At 34.3% G+C, this 16,817-nt stretch overlaps 1 non-coding gene and 1 pseudogene across 1 annotated transcript; both read left to right on the forward strand.

Moving 5' to 3' along the window:
- Positions 1-931: 931 nt before the first annotated feature.
- Positions 932-1,047, forward strand: LOC131181290 (U5 spliceosomal RNA). Its single transcript, XR_009149916.1, has one exon. It is a non-coding gene; the product is annotated as a U5 spliceosomal RNA (small nuclear RNA).
- Positions 1,048-3,131: 2,084 nt separating this feature from the next.
- On the forward strand, positions 3,132-16,344 carry LOC131180688 (uncharacterized; annotated as a pseudogene).
- The last annotated feature ends 473 nt before the right edge of the window (positions 16,345-16,817 follow it).

Genomic DNA, 16,817 nt, shown 5'->3' on the forward strand with positions numbered 1-16,817 from the left:
TTAGTAAGTGACAATATATTTATTCAAGATACTCTGATAAGCCTTGCATGATTTAAGAATACTTAAATTATGCGCCGGTCACGGTTCAGAATTTTGGGTAGTGACTCTTGGTGGTGTTGATATTTTTTCTGCTAATCCAATACCTCTGTCTTGAACATGGGGCATTTCTAAGCATTTGTTCAATCCTGAACCATCGGGAAGTCACAAATTGGATTTGCAAATGATAATTTTGAACTTGCTAGTGGATTTCATGGACAAGTAAGGAAAATGAAGAATGATGAAGCATTGCTTGCTAAATTTGTCAACTTCTGGTTCACATACTAAAGCCCAGGATGATCCCCATCTAATGTTCCATCCGCATTCGGGTTCTTGTAAAATGACAAGATGATCAACAAGACCAGCTACTCTGCTCAAAGGCAAAATGTCTCGGGTCATATTATTGAAAGATGAAAGGGAAAACATTCTTTTGAAAGTGATGCCACCCCCATTTTCATTTGCAGAAGCTTGGATTGTCTCCGGGTGATCTGAATCTGATCTCTCATATCTGTTACTTCCTTATCAGTAATTGTTATTGTCCATTCCAGCGATCGATTGCACTATTTACTCTATAAGTTCAACCATATCAGGGGCATATAAACCAACTGATGTAGTTTTCCCGAGAGTCATTGATCCTGATGATTGGGTGCAACTTTGACTATCAGACGCATATAGCAGGCTACTAAGCTAGTCCACTGCTTTCCTCTGTTCTCTAGATTATTAAGGTTTAGAAGAGAAGGGCTTGGCTGTCTTTCTCTATCCAAAAACTGATTGCTGCATATTGCTTGTTAAATATAATGTAGAATGATGTTGCAATCTCACATCTTTTGAAAACTAATTCACATGACACCAAACTTCCTATATAGCTAGCAGCTATGGAAATGAGATTTTATGGAGCCATGTAGTAAGCACAAAGCGAGCTATTCTTTCGCCTTTTACTAAAGAATACCGTGTGCTTACTATTAATAATGGCTTACGTTTATTTTTGGATGGCTGATCTCATTAGAGCACAGCCAACAACACTAGTATAATTTTATTTCATAAGCGGGATTACATAAATGCCAGGATCTGATAACACTTCATTGATTGAATCAAACTAAACAAATTTCAACTAATCTAAACCAAATCAGAATTAACTCAAATGAAAATATTCATTTGTTATGGGTTATAATTAACTGAATATATATATATATATATATATATATATATATATATATATATATATATATATATATATATATATATATATATATATATATATATATATAATCATTGTTCTTGTATAAATCCAAAGCACACACATTTTCACAAGAAATGTGAGATGCCGAAGCGTTAGCCCATAGAGTTAGCCGGAACACTCACACACTGACTCCACATAACATACTTTTTATTTTTTTCTCATCACTGAACCCAATGTATGTATGTTTCTCATCTCTCTAAATATAAACAAATAAATATATATATATATATATATATATATATATTAATTAATAAAATATTAATAATCTTTTTTATTTATAAAAATAATCAATAATATATTATTAATAAAATTATAATTAATATATTAGTTAATAAAAATTTAATTTATAATAATTTCCAAATCATTAAATAATAATAAAAACAGAAAAAAGAATTATTAATAAAAAATAAGCGAAGTAGATGAAGTTAACAAAATTTTATTGGTTTGATTTGAATATTCAGTTATAATATATGTTTATACATTTTCAAAAAAGTAATTGAAATACTTCAATATATGGATTTCATGCCATTCCTCATTATAAAAATAAGAAGTTCTCTTGTTCCTATCTGTCACAACTTGAAGGAGCAATGATATATTTAGCATGAACAATCCACGATAATTGTTTTTCCATAGCGACAGTTCACAATGGCAAGGATGAGCACTGAACATCTTCACAAGATAATTAAAGCTGCGCAAACTCTCTCCTCCTCTCTTCTTCATACATGGCACTAATCCCGCATCAAATAGTTATGAAAGTTGAGAAACGAACAGAACATATAAATAGGAAGTTAATGGCCAACTTGCTACATATTTAGCTGGACGGAGTCAAAGGGTGATCAAGAAGACTCATGGCATAGGTAGGTGGCCTCCGTTGCACTAAGTGGAAGAGTCTACGTCATAATTTGGGGTAGTTGGCCTGTGTTCGTCCAGCCCCTATCAACTAGGGGTGAGCATTCGGTTCGAACCGAACCGAATCAAACTGAATTAAATTATAAAAACTGAATTTTAAATTTTAGAAACCAAACCAAACCGAAATAGGTGAAAAACCGAATCGAACCAAACAGTTCTATTTCAGTTCGGTTCGATTTAAACCAATCGGTTTTGATTTTTTATTATTTTTTAATTTAAACTTGATTTTCAAGTTACTTGATCTAATTTTGACTTTGGTTTGAACCTAATAACCATTAACCAATAAAATTAAATAATTAATATATATATAATTAAATATAATTCATAAATTTCTCATAAAAATGAATCAATTCAAAAATGGATTCGGTTCGATTTGAATATATAAATTACTATTCAGTTCAGTTCTGTTTAATCGATTTTTTTTCTTTAAAATCGAACCGAACTGATTAAATTTTAAAACCGAACCGATTGAACCGAATTGACTCGGTTTGGTTCGATTTATCGATTTAAACCGAATTTTGCTCAGCCCTACTATCAACATTATTTCCAAAGTAATTTTTATGTGTTAGAGCTATAAGAGTTTCCTTAGTGACTCAAAAGTCAAAGATATTTTGTATGTTAACTTTAGTTAGTATAATGTTTGGTGTAAAGGAGTGATAATGCAGAACTTGTGGAGTAAATTTTGAAAAGTAATTCTGCAGTTGGTACGGCTCATGTACTGCTTTTGTAATGTGTCTCCTATACAAGAAGCTTTATGTTAATGAAATTGTGTGAGTGCAGATGTTCTATTCCAGAAAACTTATGTTTAGTTCTCTCATTTTTATGCTTTGAAATTTAACAAATGGTATCAGAGCTTGAATCTTAAGGGCTGTGAGGTTTAAGAAAAAAAAAAGGAAGAAAAAAAAATCTTGTGAGTTTGAGTGTTAAACACTAAGTGTGAGTGAAAATGTATGGTTTTTCTTCTATAACACCTCCTTATTTCAATGGAGACAACTATCCAGTTTGGGTAGTAAAGATGAGATCTTTTCTGAAAGTAATGAATTTATGGGAGTTTGTAGAATCAGATGCAGATCCACCTCCTCTTGGAAGTGATCCCACTTTGGCACAGATCAAGAAGTATGAGGAAGATAAAGCAAAGAAACATAAGGCTCTCACCTGTATCCATTCAGCCATGACAAATGCTACCTTTTCCAGAATTATGCCCTGTGAAACAGCAAAGGAAGCTTGGGATAAGTTGAAAGAAGAGTTTGAAGGGAGTGATAGAGTAAAATCAGTCAAACTCCTCACTTTAAAAAGAGAATTTGAGATGCTTAAAATGAAGGAGTCTGAATCTGTTAAAGATTACTTACAAAGTTGATGGATTTAGTTAATCCGATGAGACTTTATGATGAAGCACTCACTGATCAAAAGGTAGTTGAGAAAATTATTATCAGTGTTCCAGATAAATTTGAAGCTAAAATAGCAGCTATTGAGGAGTCTTGTGACTTGAAAAAGCTCACCATAGCTGAATTGATTAGCAAGCTTCAGGCACAAGAGCTGTAACACCCCTATGTTCGGTAGTGCGTTCTACTGTTCCAGTGACCAGTGTTGTCCGGACAGCTAGGATGCCTAAAACTACACTTCAATATGAGTGAGGAGACATAAAATAATGAAATACAAGAAAAGAAAATACAAGAAAAACAAAGGAAAAATAATAGCAAAGAAATGCAACCAAGTTAAGCGAGCCGAGAACCCTAGCGATGGGTGACCACACCGGGAAGTCACGGCGTGGACCGTTGACTAGCCCTGGACCGCGTGGAACCCTGAAAAATATTTTTAGGACTTAAATAGACTCGTATTGAAGTATAAATATCATTAGAAATATTAAATAAAAATTAAATAATTAGTACAAGGAAAAGTGGGAAATCGAAAAACGGACAAAACCCGGTGTTACCGAAAAATCGGGAATACAAGCCGAATAAGGGCATTTTGGTCAATTGATACCCCGAGTTGACTTTTGACCTAAATGTCCATAAATAATTAGTAGTGTTAAAAATTTAATAATGCAAAAAAAAATTGAAGTCAAATGTGTCGAGTAATTAAGAGGAATTAAGGGTAAAATGTGGAATAATTAAAAATTTAGATTATTTAAATGTTAATTATGTTAGTGGAGCACTATGGATTATTTAAACTCATTAAGTGGACAGATTTCATTACCAAAACCACCTCATTTCTTCATTCCAAGCAACATTGCCGAAATTGATTTTCTCTCCTTAAGACTCCATGGCCACCCACCATGCATGAACTCCAATCCTCCATTTCAAGCCATAATTTCTTCACTTGTTCTTCATTAAAGTTACTCTACATAGCTTGGGCAGTATTTGGGCAGCAAAAGGAAGCAAGATTGGTGAGTTTTGATCAAGCTCCACAAAAGGTTAGTGCTAGTTTTCCTTACCTCACTTGATTAAACTTTATACTAAGGTTGAAATGAGTTGAATGGTGAAGAAATTGGAAGATTTTAATGGGTTATTGATGTGTACAATTTTTGGCAGCCATGGAAAACCTTGAAGGCAGTTTATTTTTGCTTGTTAATGGTGAATTAAATGATTGATTAAATGTATATTGTGTAGGAAATTGTTTGGGTGATGTATACTTAGTGTATGTAAATGTGAATTGAAATTTGAAGCTTGGAAATTAATGGAATGTAAAGGTACCATTGTGGCAGTTTGTTAACTCTTGAAGAATGCTAGAATTCATGCTTGGTTTATGGAATAATGATTTTAAAATGTGTTGGTTGTTATGGCAGTTTGAATGTATGTATGGTGGTGTGAAGTTGGACATGTAAATGAGCATGAATTGGTGATTGAATTGTTGTAAATTGGGTTTGAAAAATTCTGCACTTATTGGTGCACATTGAATGCAATTGTAAGCAGCCAAAATGACCTATAAAATGTTTTGAATTATGTTTAGGTCATGGTACAACCAGAATTGGCTTGAATGTGAGTTTGGTAGGTGTTAAAAATGATCATTGATGTGTATGCAAGAAATGCAATAAGGCAGTTTGTGTTTTGGGCCTAGAACTTTAAGTGTGTGGCTCCAATTGGTATGAGACCAATTGGAGGTGAAACTAGGCACAAAATGTGCCAACTTTCATGAAGAAAGCTTGCCAAAATTCTGCTTGCAAGGTAGCTTGAAAAATGACCAAATCCGGATTAAGTGCAAATAAGGCCTAAAAATTGACCATTTGGGCAGCAGTTAGTGTTTAGGCCATAACTCACTCAAAACATGTCCAATTAACCTGAAATTTTGACCATGAATAGTTAAGACCCATATCTACAAGTCTTATGAAGACACCAAAGCCCAAAAATGACCATAAGCAAGTCAAACAGCTTGCATAAGTTCGGGTCCAAAAACTGGCCGAACCAAAATTGACCTAAAATGACCTAAAATGACCAATTGTAGTGCAATTTGACCAGCAATAGTAAAATGACCATAACTTGGTCTACACAACTCAGAATGACCTGAAATTTTGCCCCGCGTTCCATAAGACATAGATCTACAAGTTTGTAGTTTAGGCCGAAACCCGAAAATCGAGGGAATTAGGTCGTCTGGCTAGGTCAAACTAGTATCCCGAAATCCAGCAAATTGCAAGAAAATGCAGTATACACGGAAATGAACTTGGTAACATGTACCAACCCTAAAAGACTATCGAATGTGACATGTTAGTAACATTAAAACCTAATTTACCTAGAATACATCGAGGGTCGACATATTAGGTTGATTAAGCAAATAATAGCATTCAGTGAATTACTTATCAAGCATTATCGTTAGAGACAGTTTAATTTAGTACTGAAACACTTCAAATTGTGTTTCTCAGTTAGCAAAGACTCAGGAAAAGGGAAGGAAACACTGAGTCAAGACCAGGAGACAGTTATCAGAGGTTTGTGCACAACTTATTTTTAACTGATTTTGTTTTGAATATTTCATATGATTAAATGACATATTTTTCTTATGTATTATGTTTAACAAGCATTGGATTTAATTCAATGATTATTGAAATTGTTATAGTATGTATGAATTTAGCTTTGTGAAATGGTATTTCCACAAGTGTTAAGCATTGTTATGGATTGAATAAATTATGTTTTAGAAAATTGTGCTAGAACATGTTTTGAATTGTGATTGTAATTTTCATGGAAAAATGCAAATTTATGATTTGAATTGTGATGAGCATAAAAATTATTGGATATTGGAATTGAATTTGAATCGAATTATATTGTGATTTATGTTCACTAAAAGGATTGTGATATTGTTTTATATCTCACTATAGATGCATGACTAGGTTATTACCCGTCTCTCTCATTTGTTGAGAAGACAATGGAGTTAGTTGTGTTTTGATTACCATGGTACGTGCACAGGCTTAGATTTTCCTCTGATTTGAGGTTAGATCTAAGTTTATTTTATCGTTATGGCCCTTGCGGAAGATTCATTATTGTGATGGTACTGTGCACAATGATTCGACCTCCCCAACCATAGGGAGTTAAAATCTGATTCGACCTCCCCGACCATAGGGAGTTAGAATCACCCCGAAGATGGCCCTTTCGGATTAGTCTTGCATAGTTAGTGAGATAAAGAATGGTTTTTGAAATAAAGAATGATTTTTGAGATACAGCATGATTTTTGAGATACAGCATGGTTTTTGAGATACAACATGGTTTTTGAGACACATAATGTTTTTGAATGGTAAAGAATTATGATTTCAATTATGATTTATGTATAATTGATTTTGTTGGAATTACCTAAATGGTTAGTTATGATTTGATAAATTGAATTTCATGATCAAAGTCATTTTATACAAATGATTCACATTATTGGCAATTAATATTTTGAGTTTTAGAATTTGATGAGTATTCAGATTCCCAAATTATTTACTATAAATTTTATCAATGTATATTGTACTATGTTTTAAATTATAGTTGTGCACCACTGAGTTCACCACTCAGCGATAGCTTTGTATCTTGTCATGAGTAAGAAGAGCATAGAGCAGTGAGTAAGTTTCTTAGAAGACACTTTCAGATCAGCTCCAGGTATATTATAGGTATACCCATGTACATAGGTCTGATGTATGCATGTAATAATATGTATGTAAATTATTTGAGCAGTTGTAAATTAAAATTGTACATTGAAGTTGTAAAGTAAATTATGAATTATTTTGACTTGTAAAATTTGTATTATATTTCTTTTATCTCATCCTTTGAAAATACTGAAAAATTGTTGTGGATTTGAGTTGAGAAAAATATTGTGTTGAATTTTGTTGGAGTTTGAGATTGAGGAAAATATTGAAGTGCTTTTTACAGGTTTTCTGAAGAACTATTTTATCCAAAATATAGATGGCACTCCGCCAAATTTTTTACAGAAATTACTAATAGTCCAAATGAGTTAGCTGTTTCACTTCAGTTCAAAAAGGTTTTTAACACCTGCAAAAAGTGCTCACCACTGTATAAAAAAAAAAAAAAAAAAAAAAAACGTAAGAAAAGTTTTAAAATCCCTTGTAGTGTATTTAATGGGTTATCAGTAGACGGAGTTGGTAATTCATTAGGTACACTACGGGATCATGTTATGCCTTACAGAGGGGTAGGGTGTGACAAGAGCAGAGAGCTTCAATAAGAGTTGAAGGTGTCACTGAAGGTGCTTTTCAAGCAAAAACTAATGGAAAGCAGCCCAATGTTGGATCTAAGGACAAGAAGAAAGCTTTTAATGATAAAGATGGGAAAGGAAAAGCTCTAGAGGGTTCCAGCTCTAAAGACACAAATAAGAGAGGGAAATTTCCACCATGTTTAGTATGCAAAAGGACAAACCACCTTGAAAGGGATTGTTGGTTTAAGGATAAAGGAAAAATACAGTGCAGATTTTGTAAGAAGCATGGTCATATAGAGAAATTTTGCAAGCTTAAGCAGAATCAGTCACAACAACAAGCTTTCCAGCAAGCAAACTTTACTGAGGAGACTCAACAACATCATGATCACTTATTTGTGGCTTCACATGCTGCAAATGCATCTTCAAAGCAGCTATGGTTGGTAGATAGTGGCTGTACAAGTAATATGGCCAAAGATGCAGATCCTTTTACTATTCTTAATAGATCAATTAAAACAAAAGTGAAGCTTGGAAATGGAGCAATTGTGGAGGCTCAAAGCAAGGGTACTGTGGCTATTCAAACCAGGAAAGGTACGAAGCAAATTTCAGATGTTCTTTTTATTCCTATTTTGGATCAGAACTTGTTAAGCGTGGCTCAAATGTTAAACAAAGGCTATTCATTATCTTTTAGAGATAATTTTTGCATTATATATGATGCTAATGATGTTGAGATAGTAAGGATTAAAATGGTGGATAATAGTTTTCTTCTAAATTATGCCTCTGTTAATGATCATGCTTATGTTTCAAAAATTCATGAATTAGTGCTTTGGCATAAAAGATATGGACATTTCAATGTGAGATCTTTAAGGTTTATGCAGTCACATGGTATGGTTAGGGAAATGTTAGAAATACATGTTGTTGATAGTCTTTGTGAAAGTTGTGAGTTGGGGAAGCAACACAGAAAGGCATTTCCTGTTAATCAAGCATGGAGAGCTAAAAATAAATTAGAATTGGTTCACACTGATTTATGTGGACTAATGAGGACTGCATCCTTAAGCCAGAATTTGTATTTCTTGCTCTTCATAGATGATTTTACAAGAATGACTTGGGTCTATTTCTTAACCAACAAATCCCAAGTGTTCTCAATCTTCAAGAAATTCAAAATTTTGGTTGAAAACCAAAGTGGATGGAAGATCAAGACACTAAGATCTGATAATGGGAAGGAGTACACTTCACATGAGTTTAATAAAATCTGTAAAGAGGCTGGAATCCATCATCAATTGACTGTAAGTTATACTCCTGAGCAAAATGGTGTTTCTGAGAGGAAGAACAGGACGGTTATGGAAATGGCAAGGTGTATGTTGATTGAAAATAGGCTTCCTTTAATGTTTTAGGCTGAAGCAGTGTATACGGCTGTGTATTTGTTAAATAGGCTTTCTACCAAATCAATTTCAGGCATGACTCCTATTGAAGCCTGGTTGGGTATCAAACCTTCTGCAAAGCATCTAAGAATATTTGGTTCTCTATGTTATGTTCATGTACCATCTATAAATAGAGGGAAGTTGGATGATAAAGCAATAAAGGGCATTTTTCTTGGTTATGCTACACAAAGTAAAGGCTACAAGGTTTATAATCTTGAAACTAAGAAAATCATTGTGAGCAGAGATGTAGAAGTGGATGAATCCACTTATTGGAGTTGGGATAAATGGGAGCCTTAGAAGAAAATTTGATATGGTACAGTCTGTGATAGATTTGAATGGGAATTCAGGTGCTAGTTTTAGTTCAAATGCCTAAAATTCAATTGAAGACTCTACACTTGATGTTGACTCCACAATAGATTCTTTAATTTTGAAAACTAAGTCTCTTGCTGAAGTATATGAGAGATATAATCTTGTAGTTTTTGATCCAACAAGTTATGAAGAAGTTTCCCAGCATAAAGAGTGGAAACAAGAAATGCAAGAAGAAATATAAATGATTGATAAAAATGACACATGGGAACTAACAAGTAAGCCTAAAGATAAAGATGTTATTGGAGTAAAGTAGGCGTATAGGACCAAGTTAAATCCTGATGGTTCTATTTACAAACACAAAGCTAGACTAGTGGTGAAAGGGTATGCACATATTGCAGGAGTAGATTATGGATATACCTTCTCACATGTGGCTAGGCATGACACTATCAAGTTTCTCGTTGCTATGGCAGCTCAATTGGGTTCGAAAGTGTATCATCTTGATGTAAAATCTGCATTTCTGAATGGTTTATTGCAGGAGGAGATTTATGTTCAACAACTAGAGGGCTTTGAAGTTTCTGGCAGTGAAGGCAAGGTCTACAGACTTAAAAAAGCACTTTATGGGTTGAAACAAGCCCCAAGGGCTTGATACAGCAGAATTGATTCACATTTAATCAAACAAGGGTTTCAAAAAAGTCTCAATGAAGCCACACTATATGTCAAATGGTGTGAAAATGGAAAGCAACTGCTAGTTTCTTTGTACATTGATGATCTGTTAGTGACTGACAATGATTCAGACATGTTACAGCAATTTAAAAAAGAAATGGAGTAGCAATTTGAAATGTCAAACTTGGGGTTGATGAAATACTTTCTCGGAATGGAAATATACTAATGCTCTACTGGTATTTTCATTTCTCAAAAAAGGTATGCTTTCGATGTCCTTAAGAAATTTAAAATTTACCAAAGCAAATCTGTGGCTACTCCTCTGGTGCAAAATGTGAAATTAATAAGGAATGATGGTGAAAAAATGTCGCATCGGTTCTGAAGTTTAGTAGGGAGTTTGTTGTATTTAACAACCACAAGGCCAAATTTGATGTTCTCAGCAAGTCTTTTGTCCAGATTCATGAATACTCCAAGCCAATCTCACCTTGGGGCAGCTAAGAGAGTCTTGAGATACTTAAAAGGCACAGCAGATTATGGAATATGGTTTTAAAAAAAAAAAAAGAAGCAAAGTTGGAAGGGTATTCTGATAGTGATTGGGCAAGCTGTGTAGATGATTCTAAAAGCACTTCAGGATATGTTTTCTCATTTGGATCAGGAGTGTTTTGTTGGAATTCAAGGAAGCAAGAGATTGTGGCCCAATCCACTATTGAAGCTAAATACATTTCAGCTGCTACTGCTAAAAATCAAGCCATTTGGCTTCAAAAAATACTGAAGGATTTGGACAAGAATAAAGTGATCCTACTGTGTTACGGTGTGATAGCAAATCAGCTTGCAATTGCAAGTAATCAAGTGCAACATGGTAGGACAAAGCATATTAATGTGAAGTTTCACTCCATCAAAGAAGCTGAAAAGAATAATGAAATTAAGATGATGCATTGCAGATCTGAAGAACAGCTAGCAGACATTATGACTATTGACCCCGTGTAGCTCAAAATGAGCATTGATTTTGATAATAACAAAACTCAAATAGAATCTATCTAACTCAATTTTAAGTGATGTGTAGATTCTTTTTCTTATTCATGAAGAATCTTTGAGGTTGCATCAAAGGAGAAAGAGTACTAAAAGGCATCTCAAGATGAATCAAAGTTGAGAAAAGCTAAAACTCAAAGTAAATGTATGCAAGTCATAGAGTTAGAAATTAAGTTTTAGGACTTGTGTAAAAGGAATAGATGAAAGTTTTAGTCAAATGGAGCTCAAAATTAATTTTTCTTTCAATTACTTTATAAAATTTTCTCTCATCATGACTTTGGATATTGCTATTGGAATATATATATATATATATATATATATATATTAAGGTCTAAATTAGATTTTTAAAAATTACAATTTGAAATAGACATCTGGTAAATTAGTTTGCTAAAATATTAGTTTGCTAATGTGTTTGCTAAAACATTAGTTTGCTAACTAGTTTACTATTGTCGCAAAAAATTTCATTAGTTTACTAAATGATCAGAGTTGCTCAACTTCACACAAAAAGACAAAATAACAGCTACTTTGCCTAGAACAGAGTGTATAACATTCCAAAAAGGTTTCAAACAGTTTAAAATAATTTGGGACTATAAATATACCCTTTTTACTTCATTTTACATTTGATGAAAGCTTAAAATTGCACTCTAATCTTTATTTTTCATTTATTGCTTTCATTCAAGAGCTTTAAAGTGTTTGAGCTACCATTGGCAAATAAACTCATCTCTTCTTTATAGTTTGATTTGTATTGAATGAGAGTGAGTGTTAAAACATTAAATTGCATTTAAGAGAGGTTATAAAAGCATCTATTGAAGTTTGAGAGTGTGAGTGCTTGAGATAGCACTTGTCAAGGGTTCAAGCTACCTTGGTAAAAGCTTAGTGTTGAAAAAATTGTAAAGGGCTTTTGGTCTCTTACCTTTAAAAGAGCAAATAGTAGAGAGAAGACTCAAAGAGGGTTCTTTGAGAGAGTGGATGTAGGCTAGTTAAGCCGAACCACTATAAAAATCATTTTGTTTGATTTCTCTAACCTTAATCGCTTTACTTTTGTGGAATTCCATTTCTATGCATGATATTGAATGTTGATTGAATAAATTGAGTTGATATACTTGAAGATAGATTGAGTAGATTGAGAAATTAGTTGAATATTTTGTGACGCATGTTATGTCAAAAATTGCTATAAATATTGATTGAAGCTTGAATTGAAATTTAGGGACACATTATTGAAACACATATCACTTTCACTATATATAAAGGAGCACCTAGTTGAACAAAGCCACAATTTTTCATTAGGTTACAACCCCCCTCTTGGACTATTTTGGGACAACAATGACCAAGCCTCTACCAATAACAAGATTTGATATTCTCAGAGAAATACTTGGAGTCTCAAAGAAAACTCTTTAGGAGGAGTGTTAGAGCTGTAAGAGTTTCCTTAGAGACTCAAAAGTCAAAGATATTTTGTATGTTAACTTTAGTTAGTATAATGTTTGGTGTAAAGGAGTGATAATGCATAATTTATGGAGTAAATTCTGAAAAGTAATTTTGCAGTAGGTATGGCTCATGTACTACTTTCGTAATGTGTCTCCTATACAAGGAGCTTTATGTTAATGAAAGTGTGTGAGTGCAGATGTTCTATTCCAGAAAACTTATGTTTAGTTCTCTCATTTTTATGCTCTGAAATTTAACATTATGTTATCTGCACATTGGATAAGCACCAGTGAATGATGATCACCAACTTTCAAGCTGCAACGGGAATGGAGCAAACACAGTTTATGTTCTCATTGCTGATTTGCATTTCTGTTCATTTTCATCAAGCAGGAATCTTCTCATTACGAGCTTTATTCTTGGATGCTGCACAACGCGACCTGCATAGCCTCTGTTTCTCCAATGAAGATGAATGCTACGTTGAAGGATCTTGGTGTTGATGATATTTTCTTTGCTAATCCAGTTGAATGCCTTCAAACGTGTAAGCAGATGGTTTGCATGCATTGCAGAAATGAGCTTCAAACTAGAAACAAGCAACTTAAGAAAGTTATTCAGGAGTAATCACTGTTATCCTGTGAATAATAAGAATTAAAAAAAAAAGAAAGAAAGAGAAAAGGGAAGAAAAGAAAGGACGTCTGCGTAGAAGATAATTGAGAAAGAAGGGAAGAAGAGAAAATCGAGAGAGAGAGAGAGAGAGAGAGAGAATTTGGGGATATGTGGGATATACTGATTTTGTGTATATGTGAAGAGTGTTGCAAGTTGAATATTTACAAACCTAGGGGTGAGCCTAAATCTAATTAACGTACGAATTTTCTTTACAAAAGAATATAAATTTTTTGTACAAATTTGTTTAGTCCAGTGATTGAGAATATATCCAATTATTAGATTCAGATTCGAGATTTTATTCTCCCATCCCCTTTTATATATATATATATATATATATATATATATATATATATATATATATATATATATAAAGTTCGATTACATTGAGAACGAACCTTATTTTCCTTTTGGGCCTGGTGATAGTGGCATCTTAAGCTTGGAGGATGAAAGCTCTGCTCGCAAAACGTTTCCAACATGGTGATGTATTGTTGCAGAAAGTGCCAAAGAGGTGAAGACTTCACAGCCTGTAGACAAATTTTACCTGGATGATTTTCTTAATTTGGTAAATTTTCAATTTTCCTGAGCATGGCATACTTTTATTTTGTAGCATGTTCTAGTATTTTTTTCTTTCATGAACCTTTGCTTGGTCATATTTATCTGCAGATCACACCGACAGGTCAGAGTTGCGGTGTAAAATCATTGTCTTCTTTTCTTGATGCTAGAAGAGGCAAAGATTTGAGGCACATGGAGGAGGTTCTTCCTGGCAATCGACCATCTCTCCCTACTTTCAAGGAAAATAAGGATTTCAAATTGAAGTATTTGAGTGGTCTAATCTGTAGTGAGAAAACATCTCTAATATGTGAGAGGGAAATTATGCAATGTCAAAATCAAGATAGAATTGATTTGACTGGCAAATCTGTTTTGGATGAAATCCCAAGCAAGGAGAAATTGTTGGTACCATATACTGCAAAGAAGCGTAAAGGATATAACTCAAAGCATGAATTAAAGGGACAAATAGAAAGTACTCGGGTGCATACATCTAGTAGTTTGGTGATGAAACCAGAGAATCCACAACTTTCTTATGATGGAAGCAGGCAAAATACTCAAGTTGTTTCAGTATTGCCATGTAAAGATCATGGTATTGCACAGGACTCAAAGTCCCTTACTCAGAAAAACAAAGTTGTTCAGACAACTCTGGTACCTTGTAGTGATGAGGAAAAAAGAGTATCTGCATTTCTGATTCAGGTGATATGTTTTAACAAATGAAGAATTTATAAATGTAGCATTATTTGGTTTGAAATTGTGAAGGAACTACTGGAATAAAAGATCACACTGTCAGCTTTCTAGCATAAACATAGGTCATTCAATATTTGACCCACAAAATAGATGAAACGTACCATAGCTTATGGTTCTTAACACCGCTTTTATCATGACATGTTGCACAAGGTCGTGGTTGTTAGATTTATATCACTCCACTCGCCTCTTTTGATTTTAAATTATTGGTGTTTTTCTTCCGACTTGATATGCAGCTATACCTTTATTGGGTTGAATACCATATGAAAACCTCTCAAATATATATTTCTCAAACATATTATTGGAGTTTGTGTAACAATTACTTATTAAATGATTAAAAGTCATCTCCACAACATCCTTAGGCTTACTTGCTTTGTCAATATGTTTTTATGGAAGTGAATCTTCCCATCAGATCCTGTTTTTGAGTTGTCAGAACTATTTATGCTTATTTCTTTTCATTGTGTTATGTCTTGCAGTAAGATATCTCATTAAATTAGTTAAACACTTTAACTGATTGCATTAACAATTTCTCAACTTTGTGTTTGACTTTGTATAACAATGTCTCACAAATCAAAGAGAAACTTACAGCAGCAGAATATAAAGAATTTGTGGGGTTTATGAATGCACTAAAGTCCAAAGCAATAAAGATAGGCAGTGTTCTAAAATCTATTGTGATATTGTTTTCTGGACCAGATAGGCGTCCTCTTCTTAGAACATATGCAAGTGTTCCTTACCTTATACAGGGATTGCAAACGTACTTGTTCTAAGTTTTCTGGGCCTAGCTGGCTACTATAGGCGTTTTGTACACAATTTCTCCAGGATAGTAGCTCCCCTAACTAAGTTAACTCGGAAGAATGTTCCATTCATTTGGACAGATGATTGTGAGGAAAGCTTCCAGAAGTTTAAGGAATGTCTAACTATAGCCCCTGTGTTGACATTACCAATGAGTGGTGAAGGATATACTGTGTACTGTGATGCCTTCAAAGTTGGTTTAGGGTGTGTTTTGATGTAGCATGGGAAAGTAGTGGCTTATGCTTCAAGGCAGCTAAAGAGGCATAAGCAGAACTATCCCACCCATGACTTGGAAATGGAGGCTGTAGTCTTTGCATTAAAGATCTGGACACACTACTTGTATGGTGAAGTGTGTGAGATATACACTGACCATAAGAGTTTCAAATACATCTTCCAATAGAGGGATTTAAACTTGAGGCAGAGGAAATGGATGGAACTTCTGAAGGACTATGATTGTACCATTCAGTATCATCCTAGGAAGGCCAATGTAGAAGTAGATGCTCTGAGCAGAAAATCTTCTGGCAGCTTGGTGCATATATCAGCGGTGAGGAGACCGTTAATTCACAAAGTACACGAGTTGATAGATCAAGGTCTGATCTTGGACATTTTAGATGAGGCAGTATTATTGGCCCATTTTTCAGTAAGACCAGACCTACGAGATAGAATCAGAGTTTCTCAGCACAGGGACCCACAATTAATGAAGATTATAGAAAGAGTATAGCAAGCTGAAGGTTGTGAATTTGGATTTGCTAGTGATGACACTCTTATGCAAGGTTCCGGGATATCTGTGCCTGACGTGGACAACCTCAGGAATGAGATCATGCAAGAGGCACACTGTACACCCTACAGTGTCCACCCAGGCTCCACCAAGATGTACCTTGATGTGAAGGATAACTACTGGTATAATGGCATGAAGAGGGACATAGCAGACTTTGTGTCCAAGTGCTTGACTTGTCAGAAGGTGAAGTTTGAACACCAGAGGCCGTCAGGGAAGCTGCAAGAGCTCTCTATCCCAAAATGGAAGTGGGAAATAATCACTATGGATTTTGTAACTGAGTTGCCTCGTACCACGCAGGGATATGATTCGATATGGGTAATTATAGATCGTCTGACTAAATCAGCTCATTTCTTGCCTGTGAGAACCACCTATTCTGTTGCACAATACACCAGGCTTTATATTCGAGAAATAATCAGATTGCATGGAGTTTCTACTTCCATAATATCTGACAAAGGGCCCCAATTCACTTCTAGGTTTTGGAGAAAGTTGTAAGAGGCACTTGGCACGCAGTTAAACTTTAGTACCGCCTTCCACCCCCAGACAAATGAGCAGTGCGAAAGGACAATTCAAACATTAGAAGATATGCTTCGTATGTAGGGGTGGCCACGGTCTGATTTTGAACCGGAATCGAACCGGAACTGGTTCAGTCAAAACC

This window comes from Hevea brasiliensis, chromosome 6 (assembly GCF_030052815.1).
Source record: "Hevea brasiliensis isolate MT/VB/25A 57/8 chromosome 6, ASM3005281v1, whole genome shotgun sequence".
NCBI classification, from domain to species: domain Eukaryota; kingdom Viridiplantae; phylum Streptophyta; class Magnoliopsida; order Malpighiales; family Euphorbiaceae; genus Hevea; species Hevea brasiliensis.